Source organism: Rhinatrema bivittatum, chromosome 1, assembly GCF_901001135.1.
Source record: "Rhinatrema bivittatum chromosome 1, aRhiBiv1.1, whole genome shotgun sequence".
In the NCBI taxonomy this organism is placed as follows: Eukaryota; Metazoa; Chordata; class Amphibia; order Gymnophiona; family Rhinatrematidae; genus Rhinatrema; species Rhinatrema bivittatum.
Genome location: NC_042615.1, coordinates 684863068 through 684876816, shown reverse-complemented (window position 1 = coordinate 684876816; position 13749 = coordinate 684863068). Strand labels below are relative to the sequence as shown.

At 46.7% G+C, this 13749-nt stretch overlaps 1 protein-coding gene across 1 annotated transcript in view; it reads right to left on the bottom strand.

Moving 5' to 3' along the window:
* TNPO1 (transportin 1) overlaps nucleotides 1–13749 on the bottom strand; it is a 685264-nt gene that overhangs the window by 22758 nt on the left and 648757 nt on the right.

The following is a 13749-nucleotide window of genomic DNA, read 5'->3' as shown; positions in this document are numbered from 1 at the left end:
CTAGGAAAGGTCTGTTTTCACAGAGGAAAAAGGTAAACAGTGGAATGCCTCAGGGATCTGTACTTGAACCGGTGCTTTTTAATTTATTTATAAATGATCTGGAAAGGGGTATGATGAATGGAGTTCAAATTTGTGGATGATAAAATTATGCAGAGTAGTTAAATCTCAAGCGGATTGTGATAAATTCCAGGAGGACCTTGTGAGACTGGAAGATTGGGCTTCTAAATGGCAGATGTGGACAAGTGCGAAGTGATGCACATAGGGAAAAGTAACCCTTGTTGTAGTTACACAATGTTAGGTTCCATATTAGGAATCACCACCCAGGAAAGAGATCTAGGTGTCTTAGTGGATATTACATTGAAATCATCAGCTCAGTGCGCTGTGGTGGTCAAAAAAGTAAACCATGTTAGGAATTATTAGGAAGGGAATGGCAAATAGAACAGTGGATGTCAATGCCTCTGTATCAGTCCATAGTGAGACTGTACCTTGAATACTGTATGCAGTTCTGCTCACCGCATCTCAAAAGATATAGTTGCACTGGAGAAAGTGCAGAGAAGGGCGACCAAATTGATAGGGGGCATGGAATGGCTTCGCTATGAGGAAAGGCTAAAGAAGTTAGGGCTTTTAAGCTTGGAGAAGAGGCAGCTGAGGGAGGATATAATGTGGTTATGGCAGTTAGTGTAACTAGGTTTAAAAAAGTTCCTAGAGGAGAAGTCTATAAACTGTTATTAATCAGTAAGGAATAGTAGCTTGGGATCTATTTAATGTTTGGGTACTTGCCAGGTACTTGAGACTTGGATTGGCCTCTGCTGGATACAGGATACTGGGCTTGATGGATCAGTATGGCACATCTTATGTTATGTTGTTCTTCCTGGCAGATTTGCTCCAGGTTGTTCAGGTTGGTTGGATGACATTTATAGACTGCACTTTTCAAATAATGCCACAAAAAAGACTCAACTGAATTGAGACATGGACTTTGACTTGGCCATTGTAAAACATTCACCTTTTGTTGTTCAACATCTCCTGTGCTGTTCTGGCCTTGTGCTTGGGAACCCTGCCCTGCTGAAAGGTGAACTTTCGCCCAAGTTTTAGTTTTTTAGCAGACTGAAGCAGGCTGTCTTGCAGTATATCTTCCTGTTTGTTGCACCATCCATCTATCCCCTCCAGTTTTAACAAAATGTCCAGTCCCCGCTGAGGTAAAACATCCCCATACTTTACTGTTGGGATAGTGTTTGTTGAGGAATGGACAGTGTTAGGTTTGCACCACACATTGCGTTTTGAATTTTGGCTAAAAAGCTCCATTTTTCTCATCTGGCCACAAAACATTATCCCACATTTTAACTGGGTCACTCTGATGCTTACTGGCAAGCACTAGACTGACTTTTTTTTTTTTTAAATTATATTTTATTGATTTTTTAGAAACGTTTGCCAAAACATTGCGAATAGTAAGAATTACAAGTAAGACAAATAGCTTATGGTACATAATTGAATAAGTAAGTCCTTAGTAAATGATAGAGACTACAATATTATATTATTACTAACCTTTTAGTATAACTACTGTACCAGAATGTCAGCTAAAAGAGGAAAATGGTGAGGTCAAACATTTCTTCGCTCTAATTCCTTCCCCTCCCCCCCCGTCAGTTCCATCCAGGACATACAAGTATAACAAATTACGAGGAAATCCCATCAATAACTAATGACAACTGTATCCGCTAAGGGTGGCAGCAAGTGCGCATAACAGACTCAACAAGCATGTAATTTCAAGAATACAACAAAGGGCACAGGATATATGTAAAACATGTAAAAGGTGAATATTGTCGTCCGTCAGCTGGCCCATAGTTAGTTGGGGTGTAAGTCGAAACACGGAAGTCATTCTTGTATCGTTCACCAGACTCTTGATGTCCTATGCAGAGTCGTTTTCTTATTGTTAGATTAGATTGGTGTGGAAAGGAGTTGTAGGTGATAAATAATCCGTTAAAGGGGACCATATGGATGACATTAAAGCGGAGGTCTTTGCGGACGATGTCTGTGCCACAGCCAGCTCGGTCGTACATAGATGTACCAGTCGTTTAAACCATAATTCTTAGTTTGGCGGGAGATTACCAGTCCAGCCTTGCAGAATAGATTTTTTTTCTCAGAAGAGCCACTTTTTGTAAGAATAATCGTTCAGTGTCACCTAGAGACTGGAGTGTGTTTGGTAGAATTCCAAAGAGCCAGAGGATAGGTGTAAGAGGCAGAGCTTTATGTAATAGTTGGGAGCAGAAATTGCAAAGCTGGTCCCAAAAATGCAGAATGATCTTGCAATCCCAAAAACAATGATAAAAACCTCCCTCATCGGCCATGCATTTGAGACATGTGTTGGTTGAGACGATATGCATGCGGTAAGCCCGGGAGGGCATTATGTAGAGTTGCCACAGGAATTTGTAATGAGCTTCCCGAAGCAGTACATTATCGGAAATTTCATATGTGGCTGCCATGCTTTGTTTGAGCTCATCTAGGGTAATCGTGCATTGAGGCCATTGTTTCCATTTGATGAAAAGTATATCGAGGTAAGGCTTATTTGTGATGGCTAGTAAGGACTTGGCCAACTTGGATATGGAAGATTTCTTAGTTGAGCCTGGCTGAATTAGGTCTAAAATCGTCTGCGTTAGCTGAAAAGACTGTGTGGTCTTCGGATGAAGTAGCTTATTTGTCGATAGGCAAAGTGGTCCAAGTTTATTAGTTGGTAAGCAGTTTGTAATTGTGGGAAAGTTAGTGGGCGGCCATTAGATACTTCGAAGAGCTGATAAATGTAAGTAAGGCCGACGGTTTGCCACTTGTGAAAGGGTCCCTTATGAAGTCCGGGATCAAACAGTGGGTTCCCGGTTATTTGCAGTAGTGGGGTCATGCGTGTGGATTGTTGGCATTTGATGCATGTGTTCCATGCTTTCCGGCAGGTACGTAGAAGTGTAGATTTTTTTGAAGAGTACTGATATCGATGTAGGTGGCAGATGCACTAATGGGTTCAGGGACGGAATGCCATACCATTCTAGCAGGTGTTTATAAGGGACGAACCTGGAAGTCGAAAAGAGCCAATCACTTAGATAGCGAAGTGTGCATGCTAAATTGTAGGTAAGTAAATCCGGACATCCCATACCGCCCTCCTCCACTGGTGTGGTCAATACAGCCATGGATAGCCACGCTTTTTTACCTCGCCAAAGAAATAACTGCAGATCTTTGGTAAATCTCTTATAGTCATGTTTGGTGAACCACAAAGGGGTCATTTGCAGCACATAAAGCCATTTAGGGAGCAGGATCATTTTGACCAGTTGAATCCGACCTGTGAGCGAAAGAGGCAAGGCCATCCAGTGTCGTAACTTTGTAGCAAATTGGTCTAGCAAAGGCTGAATGTTGGCCTTATATAGCAGGGATATATCTGTAGGTATTCGAATTCCCAAATATTTAAGTTCTTTGGATACCCAACGTAGGGGGAAATCTCCAGCCCAGATGTTGCGGACTGTGCCCGTGACATCTATGACCTCAGACTTGTCAAGGTTTATTTTTAGACCTGCGAATTGTCCATATTGATGTTGCAATCGTAGAACTTCGGGTAACGATTGTGTTGGTCGGGTAAGAAAGACCAAGACAGCGTCCGCGAAGGCTGCTATTTTAAAGATGTGTTGAGGTCTTCCAAAACCTTCGATGGTTGAGCTTTGGCCCAGTTTACGTAGTAGAGGATCAATAGCTAGAATATAAAGGAGGGGGGACAGAGGACAGCCTTGTCGCACTCCACGCGCTAAACGAACATCGTTGGAAAGGTAGCCATTTGCCAGAATGCGGGAGACGGGAAATCTGTACAGCAGCTGGAGATATTGCAAAAATTCCCCAGATATTCCAAAGCGTTGGAGGGTTGAGAAGAGGTAGGACCATGTCACTCTGTCAAACGCTTTTTCAGAGTCAAAGCCAATGACGAAAGCAGGGGTGGATTGAGATTGACAGATTTCCATGGCTGACAGCAGCTTTAAAATGTTTGCATGTGGGGATCTCCCCTTTACAAAGCCCATTTGATGATGTGAGATGAGGGAGGGTAGGAGGATATTCAACCTCTCCGCCAACACCTTCGCTAATAGTTTTAAGTCGCAGTTTAGCAGAGATATTGGGCGATAAGAAGCAGGTTTCAGTGGGTCTTTACCAGGATTGGGTAAAACAGTAATGTGGGCTACATTGAAAGAGGGAGGAAATTGTCCCACGGAGAGTCCAGCTAAGTAAAAACTAGAAAGAGGAATGGCCAACTGTGTCTGGAGCATTTTGTAGAAATCGTATGAGAGGCCGTCTGGACCTGGGGATTTTCCAGCCTGAGTATTGGAGATTGCTTGAGAGATTTCATAAGGCTGGAGAGGCCGATTTAGAAATTCCTGTTGAGAGACTGTGAGCCGCGGGAGCGTCAAATCTTGAAAAAAATCGCTCTCCTCGACTTCTCCTCTACTGTGGTCAGGCATATAAAGCTGTTCATAGAATTTGCGTAGGGATTCACAGATTTCCCGTGGGTCCATGGTAAGAGACCCATCAGGCCTGTTCAGGCTAGAAATGAAGGTTTTTTTTCTAGCAGCCCGGACTAGGTTCGCCATCAGTTTGCCCGGTTTGTTTCCAAACTGAAATAGATTTTGTTCTCCCTTCTGAAGTGATGCTTGAGCTCTCATGTGTAGGAGGCCGTTTAGGTTCCCAAGGATGCTATAATATTCTTTCCTGTGGGTAGGGGACAGAGACTGTATTTAATTACGCTTGCTTTGCGCAATCTGCTGTTCGTAACGCAGTATGTTTTGGTGAAGTCGTTTATTGCGAGAGTGGACATACGAAATTATATCTCCTCTCAGAACCGCCTTCCCCGCCTCCCAAAAGAGTTGGGGGTCAGACATATGGTGTTGATTGTGTTCCATGTACTCCTTCCATTTGGTCTGTAAGTACTCCTTAAAATGGAGGTCATCTTTGAGATAGCTCAGGAATCTCCATATACAGTCCCCTTGGGGAAACTGTGGAGAGGCTAGGCAAACAGATATTGGAGCATGGTCTGATGATATCTGTGGTTCGATGTTGGTTTTTTGTATCCGGAAAAAGAGGGTCTGTGAAATGAGAATATAGTCAATGCGTGATAAGGACAGATGGGATCCGGAGACATGGGTGAAGTCTTTCTCCCCGGGGTGAAGCGTACGCCATATGTCTAAGAGGTGAAGTTGATGGCAGAGGAACGCAATGCCTTTCTTAGTCTTGGCGGATGTGTGCCGTTGCGGGGGGCTTCTGTCTATGGTAGCATCGTGGACACAATTAAAATCTCCTAAGAGAATTAGTTGACCTTGTGAATGAGTATGGATCAGATTGCATAACGACATAAAGAAAGAATGAGAATACTTGTTAGGAGCATACACATTGCAGATCGTGACCAGTGTAGTATTCCAGTGGCCAACAAGTAGAATAAATCGTCCATTGGGATCTGCGATGCTGTTGACAGTTTGGAAGTTCGCTGTTTTGTTGATTAAGATTGCAACTCCTGCCTTTCTGTTGTCTGCTGCAGAATAGATGCATGAGCCCACCCAGTCTTTTTGCAATTTTTGGCTCTCTGCAGCAGTAAGGTGGGTCTCCTGTATTCCTACAATGTCTGTATGTAAGCGCTTGAGATGAGATAAAACCTTCTTGCGTTTTATGGGTGAGCCCAGCCCATTGACATTCCAAGATATGATGTTATTCATGGTTCAAAATAGGCAATCGCTGATACGAGGGTGAAAATATTGAATTTACAGTCGAGGTGAGGGCCCCCATCCTAGCCCTCCCCTCCTCTCTCGCTATATAGCATTGAGCATTAAACGCAGTTTGTGACATCTGTTCCCTGCGTCCCTGCAAGTGAGCTTGTGTTGCGCGAATGGGGAATTGTTGAGATGTGATGAGAATCAGATTAAGGATGGAACTAATTCTAACTGAAGTACTCCCCCCCCCCCCTCAGTTTCCCTTCCCTTCGAGCCCAAGTAATAGACCGCCTCGATCCTGGAGGCATGGAGGTCATTTGATTAGTGTACGAATGCTGTAGCTCCATGTTGTGGCCAGTAGGCCCAAAAAGGTGATGTAAGCCAACAGATGTTTTAAGTACATAGGGAAGGTTTAGTGAAGCGGTTCGACTCAGTTAAGAAAGATATCGGATCCTTTCAAAATCAGTTCGGAGCTTAAATGTGATTTTGCATAAGAAGGAAAACCCTTCCTTTTTAGGTAAGGATAGGCAAAGCGAAGCCAGGCCCCCGTAAGAGCTGTCTGTAGTAATAACTGTTGATGTTAAGAGAAGACCTAAGCAGTGTTGGTAGTTGCATGACCCTATTCCTGTGCCATTTAACTTGCAGAGATAGATTTGAAAAATTAAGTAGCTGTGTCAGGTGATTGAAAAGTATGCTGCTTGTCAGCATGCCAGATCCGCAGTTTCGCTGGATATTGGAGAGCAAATTTAATTTTCTGCTGATAGAGCTGTGAACATATTGGTGAAAATCCCCTACGCAGATCAGATACTCTGGCAGAGTAATCCTGAAAGATCCGGATATTATGTTTCCCATAACAGACGGTTTGTTTGCGCCTATAGGCTTTCCAGACTTCATTCTGAGTAAAGCTTAAGAATTTTGCTATGACTAGCCTTGGTCGGGTGGGCTCTGTCTTTTTAGCTCCCAGTCTATGTGCTCTCTCAATTTTCATGGAGCCTTTAAGCTCTGACAAGTTTAAAACATCCGTGAGCCATTGTTCTAAGAGTTCTACCATAGTTTTCTCTTCCAGCTCCTCAGGGAAACCCAGGAAACGCAGATTGACTTTGCGCTCCCTGTTCTCCAGATCGTCCACTTTGTCCAGGAGCTGGGCTAGTAGCTTCCCTTGATTTTCAGCTTTGGACTCTGCTCTGCGTGCATCATCCTCCAGGACCGAAATCCTGCCTTTTGCATGATCTATACGGGGGGATAGTTCAGCGATGGCTGTTTGAACCTCCCCCATCTGCTCCTTCAGCCCTGCTAATTTTTCATCCAAGGCAGCTTTAATAACCTGTTCAATAGCAGGCAACGTGAGCACTGCTTGGGTTGAATCCCCAGCGGTTTCTCCCGCGGCGGCGGCCATTTTGGCTTCGGGACCCCGCGATTTTTCTTTATCTTTTTTTGTAGATTTAGAGGCCATGTTCATATATCGGGCGATTGACATAAGAACTTACAATTTCGCAGGTTTGGCGTTTTGTGGAGCCTTAATCGCTGAGTAAGTACGCGCTGGTAGAGCTAGGCACTCGGAGCTCAGGGTTTTCCGTCCGCCCCGGCTCACCACATCACGTGACCCCCCACTAGACTTACTTTGATGCAGTTTTCTTCAGTAATGGCTTCTTTCTAGTCATCCTCCCATGCAGGCCAGTTGTATGCAGAGCTCTTGATATGGTTGACTGGTGCATCGCGACTTGTCTCAGCCACTGAACTCTGTAGCTTCTTCAAAGTGATTGTTGGCCTCTCTGTGGCTTCCCTCAAGTCTCCTTCTCCATCTGATGCTGAGTTTTGAGGGATAGCCTTGTCTAAGCAGTCTGGCTGGTATGATGCAGCTTCCATTTCCTCACAATTGATCCAACTGCTCACTGGGATATCCAAGCAGGTGGATATTATTTTGTAGCCTTTTGCTACCTTGAGCATGCTTATAACTATCTTTAATTTCCTTAGAATGCTCTTTGGTCTTCATTTTTACAGCTTTCCTTCAGATTCACAGTCTGACCAATGGTACTGAAATTAGGGGGTCTTTTATCCAGAAAAAATGACCTTTATTAATGATTCACAGGTAGAGGCCAATTGTTAGGGCAATATCTTTCATCTTTGTAAACTTGGAGCTTCCATAGCACAGGGGTTGAATACTTATGCAAGCAGCATTTTTCAGTTTATAATTTTATTTTACAAAAATGCAGAGAAAATGTTACTTTCAAAATTTACTTTAAGAGCATACTGGTTTGCAATAAACATAGGGCCAGATATTAGGAGTTACGTGCGGGTGCAGATTTGTGCGCGCACAAATCTACGCCCGATTTTATAACTGCGTGCACAGCCGAGCACATGTTAGAAAATCCAGGGTCGGCGCGCGCAAAGGGGTGCACAATTGTGCAACTTGCGCGCGCCGAGCCGTGCAGCCTTCCTCCGAAATCAGAGCGCCGAGCCCTGCAGCCTTCCTCCGAAATCGGGGCGGCCTTGGAGGGAACTTTCCTTCCGCACCCGCCCCCCCCAGGCCCTACCTAAAACCCCCCTTACCTTTAACTTAGAGGTTGCGCCTGCCTCCAGGCAGGCGTAGGTTGCGCACGCTGGCAGACGGCCAGCCCGCAATCCTGGGCACAGCGGCAAATGGCTGATGTGCCTGGAGGCTCCAGCCCCGCCCTGCCCCCTTTTCAAGCCCCGGGACATATGCGCATCCCGGGGCTTGCGCGAGTCGTCGGGCCTATGCAAAATAGGCTCAGCGCACACAGGAGCGGATTCCCGGTGTTATGCACGTAACCTACACGAGTAACCCTTTGAAAATCCACCCCATACTATCTAGAACAATCTGTGTGTCATTTGTAATTCATACAAATCTGTTGACTTTTTAGGGGGTCAAATACTTCTGCAAGCCACTGTATATGCTCTCACACACACAAATCATAGGCTGAATTAACACCAGTACTGGTTTTCAAAGGTGTAAAATGTTGTCATGTAGAAGTCTGGTAGAGGGAAGGGAGAAGCAATGTGCCCCGATGTTCTTCCATTTATTGGATGTGAAAAAGTATTTTACATCAATGGTTCCAAACCCCAAAACTGCCTTCAAGGTCTCTCAGCTGGTCTTTGTAGATATCCTGAAAATCTGCAGATACCAGAGACATACCTGCATACAAATAAAGTCATGCATATTCATTGTGGATATCCTGAAAATTCAACCGACTAGGGATCCAGGAGGACAGGTTTGGGAACCACTGGTTTAGATATTTAAAGTATTTAGAGAGGTAAGAAAGATGAGTGAGACAGGAGTTCCCTGCTTCCATTTATCACCTTGGTTTGGCAGTTTAAGAGTACAAGTTCAGCAGTTAAATACTGACTTGAAAATTTTCAGGTTCTCAGTATAGCACTATACAGTTTGGACAGTGTTTCATTCACCTTTCTAACCCATTCTAAATAATTTACATCTCTAAAGAAACAGACTAACATATGCAATACATAGGGAGGTTGGGGTGATACTCAGATGTATCATCCAAACCTTCCCACCCACATAGTTTTATTTTACAACTCTTTAAAGCTTGAAGAAGAGTTTCATATATACCAATTAATATTTTAAGCAGCCAAAATGATTTTAAAATTAGTTTATGAAAACAACAATATTATACATCAAGGTGATAATGGCACAGAAATCAAAGCTATTCCTTATGATCAACTCTTCCATCAAAAATAACTGCAAAAAAGTGATACTTCACCTGTGCAGCCATGTAGTTTTAACTACAGAGTCAATTACAGAACAAATGTAGAAAAGGGTGTGCCTATGAAAGAATCTCATATAGACGATCCCTTGGTTGTCAGTTTGGAAGAGTAAAGTGGCCAATACTGCACCTCAGACTAAGCAACTAGACAAAGCAGTGCATGCTGCTAATATTACATATACCCAAGAAGAATATGCCATTAAATTTTTCAGAGGGTATCTTATTATACACAATATCTTAAGTAATTACTTAAATGGGAGATATTCAGAGCTCAGAAAAGACTAGCCATTTCCTGAAACAGAAAACTTTGAATAGGTAAGAAATAATTTGATACTATACATTATTCTTTGCTGCTGCCAGAAACCAGGGTGACTACTTGGATGGCCTAAAACACTTTTGCCTTGATTCTTTTGCAGGTTGTAGAGCTTTTATTGGACCAATATATTTATCTAACTTGGATATACATCAGCCTTCAAAGACAGCACAGTTGCTTACCTGTAACAGGTGCTCTCCTAGGATAGTAGGATGTTAGTCCTCACATGTGGGTGACATTATCAGATGGAGACCAGCATGGGAAAATTTGACTGGCAGACTGAGCATGCTGGCCTTCCGCTATCCGCGCATCCATGCAAGGTCCCCCTTCAGTCTTGTAATATAGCAAAAATACGAGCGAGAAAAAACAACAATAAACCGAAGGGAGGCAGGCGGGATTCCTGAGGACTACCATCCTGCTGTCCTAGGAGAACACCTGTTACAGGTAAGCAACTGTGCTTTCTCCTAGGACAAGCAGGATGGTAGTCCTCACATGTGGGTGATTACAGAGCTCCAGACTGCCCCCTGTAATCAGAGGGACCCACAGTGGCCTAACAAGGTGCCAAAGGGCACAACACAACTGCGGTGCTGTGGGAAACAGGGACATATCCAACCTGGCACTGATAAACTCCAGCCATGGAGACTGACTGAGATGTGACCTGGGAAAGCTGATAACGAATTCCAGAGTCTATAAGGTCTGGACTATCAAGGTTAGGGCATTCATAGTCCCGGAGTGTGAATCGCTCCGGATCAGCCAGTCGTCCAGGTATGGAAAGACGTGGACTGAGTGATGCCTGAGGTAGGCAGCCACCACCGCCAAGCATTTCGTAAAGACGCGTGGGGCTGATGCCAGCCCAAAGGGCAGCACTTTGTACTGAAAATGTGCCGACCCACCAGAAAGCGGAGGTACTTCCTGTGGCTGGGGACAATTGCAATATGGGCGTAAGCCTCCTTTAAATCAAGGAAGCAGAGCCAGTCTCCTCTTCGGAGGAGCAGGATCAGCGTGCCCAGAGACCATCTTGAATTTTTCTCATGTTCTGAGGTCGAGAATGGGGCGCAAGCCGCCATTCCTCTTCGAAATGAGGAAGAAGCTCGAGTAGAAGCCATGATCCCACTGCTCGCGGGAAACAGGTTCTACCACGCCCGCCGCTAGAAGGGTGGAAAGTTCCGATTGAAGGGTGACCTGATGGGCGGACGAATCCCATGATGGACATGGGGGGGATGGTCTCTGGGAGCCTGCTGAAGTTCAGGCGGTATCCCTGGTGAATAATGGAGGACCCCAGCAGTCCAAAGTGATCGCTTCCCAACGGCAGGCGAAGCAGAGGAGCCTGCCACCGACTGGGGGTATCGGTTGCTATGGGAACCGGCGTTTGGCTCGTGCTCCCTCGCCGCTAGTCAAAAGCCAGCGAATGGGGCCTGCTGCTGACTGCGGCCTCTAGGGCTGGACCGAGGTGGCCGAGTATGGCCAGCTGGAGGGAAGTATTTCCTTGGCCAGCAGAAGGACTTGTGAGAGCACGGCCTGGAGGATGGGCCTTCAGAGGGGCTGGCGGAGAGTTGCTGAAGAGTATCATGCTGATCCTTCAGCTGCGCCATGACCTCTTTCACCTTGTCCCAAAACAGGTTTTCTCCTGTACAGGGGAGGTCCCGCAAGCCTATCCTGAACTTCCAAGTTGGAGGGTGGCAGCTGGCGTCAAGCCAGCCGTCTGGTGCCGATGCCCCCAGCAGCTAGGCGAGCTGCGGTTTCAAAGATGTCATAGGTAGACCTGACCTCGTGTCTACCTGCCTCAAGACCCAGCGTGGCAATGGCCATGAAGGACTCCTGCTGTTGCTGGGGAAGGCCCTCCGCAAACTTTTGGACCTGCTTCCATAAGTTGTGGTCGTATTGGTCATGTACAGCTGGTAGGCCACAATATGGGCCACCAGCATAGCCCCCTGGAACATCTTTCTCCCAATGCCATCGAGTTCCCTGTGTTCACTCCCTGGAGGGGCAGATGCATGTATCCGGGAGAGTCTGGCCTTTTTGAATGTGGACTCCACCACCACAGACTGGTGCGGTAAGTGCCACAGTTCAAAGCCTACGGCCTGTTGAACCAGATAAGTCGCATCCACCTTCCAGTTCACCAGCGCGACAGGCACCGGGTGTTCCCACATGCGGAGGAGCTCCTTAAAGATGTCTTGGATCACCACCGCCATGATCTCTTTTGGAGCATTGAACTGGAGGACCTCTAGCATCTTATGTTGGGTATCCTCCTCTGACAAGAGCTGGAAGGGGATGGCTTTAGCCATGGCCCTTACAAAGCTGGCGAACGACAGATCCTCGGGCGAGGAAGGCTCCGAGAGGGGGGTCGTCTGAGACCTTGGACGATGCGTCCGAGGAGTCATCACCCCACAGGTCATAGGGGCCCCTCCTCCTCACTAGGATCCAGATGCCAAAGACAGGGACCAGGAGGGGTGCTAGACCTGGGCCCCAAAGGCATAGAGGGCCGTGGGGGCACCAACGGGCCCTCAGGCATCGAGGGGGGCATTGGCCATGGTCTGCCGGAGGGGGACTGGCAGTGGCTCAGGGAACCATGGGCATGGGCGCCCGGGTCCCCACAGCCTCATCCTCCTCGGGGGACCCGTGAATCGGGATTGCTCTGGTGGAGGGCATCAGTGGCCTAGGAGGCATCAAGGGCCTCTCAGGCACCGGATGCATCGGTAGGTCGCCAAGAAGGATGTCCAGACGCTCCAGCAGGGGTGCGAGCATTGAAGGCGGAGGCCGGTGGTGCAGGCAGCTTGACGCTCTGAAGCGCTTTGAGCACCGCAGATTGCACCTTGCTGTCCAAATCCTCCTGGAAGTCCTGTGCAGAAAGGATTGATGAGGGGGACGAGGCGTCGCCGACACACCCTCAGAGAAATCATGAGGGGAGCATGGCACTCAGCACAGTTGCTGGTGGGGAACACCTCGGGCTACTGGGGGCACTGGATGATGGGGCCTCCGGTGGCTGGTGCCTCTTCGATGGCGGCTCGGCAGCCATCGATGCTGCTCTGGAACCGGAACAGTGTCAGGATGGTGACCAGTGTCTATACTTCCTGGGTTTCCGGTGCTTGGCCAGGTCTTTCCCTGGCGCAGAGGATGAAGACGACCCCATGGTTAAGGGGAGGGGAGAGACCAGCGAGGATCGATCTCCCTCTCTGCGATCCTATGGGGTACTGGAGAGCGGGACCGCCAGGGGGAAAGAGATTGAGATGGTTCCCCGCAGTCCTTAGGAATGGAGAAAACAGACGCCGAAGTGGAGGGTTTTGGAGAGCCAAAAAGCTTCTCCATTTTATCCAGGTGAGCACTATGCCCTTTGGAGGTCATTTGATCGCACAAAGGGCGATCAAATGTATCTGTGATGGATGTATCTGTGATGGACATGGTCCGCAGGCACTGGGGGCACAGTCGAAAACCCAACGACGCCATCAAAAAAGAGGCCAGCGCGCGGTTGATGACAGACGGAGACCCACAAGTGGGAGTTGGGAATCGACAGCGAATAACGATGGCAAAAGCCAAGGGTACCTACCGGAGGGATCAAATGCAAAGGGGGGCCAGATGCAACAAAAACCCCGAAAAATATAGCAAAAACGCTTTCAAGAGTTTGGAGTTCCTCGACCGCAAGGCTACTGCACCGCGGAAAAGAAAAGACTGAAGGGGGACCTCACATAGACGTGTGGATGGCATGCTCAGCCTGCCAGTCAAAGTTTCTAGAAACAAAAGTTTTCCATGCCGGGCTCCATCTGATGTCACCTACACGTGAGGACTACCATCCTGCTTGTCCTAGAAGAACAGTAACGTCACATATCTATTAGTAAACATTTCTATAACAGTGCTAAGTATATGCATATGAAGAGTCCTATTTGAAGAAAGGGCTCATGTGGTCTTGAAAATGCATCCATAACAGTCTTCTTTGGGCAATTAAATATTGTCTAATAAAAGATTTTGTAATTTGCAAAAAAAA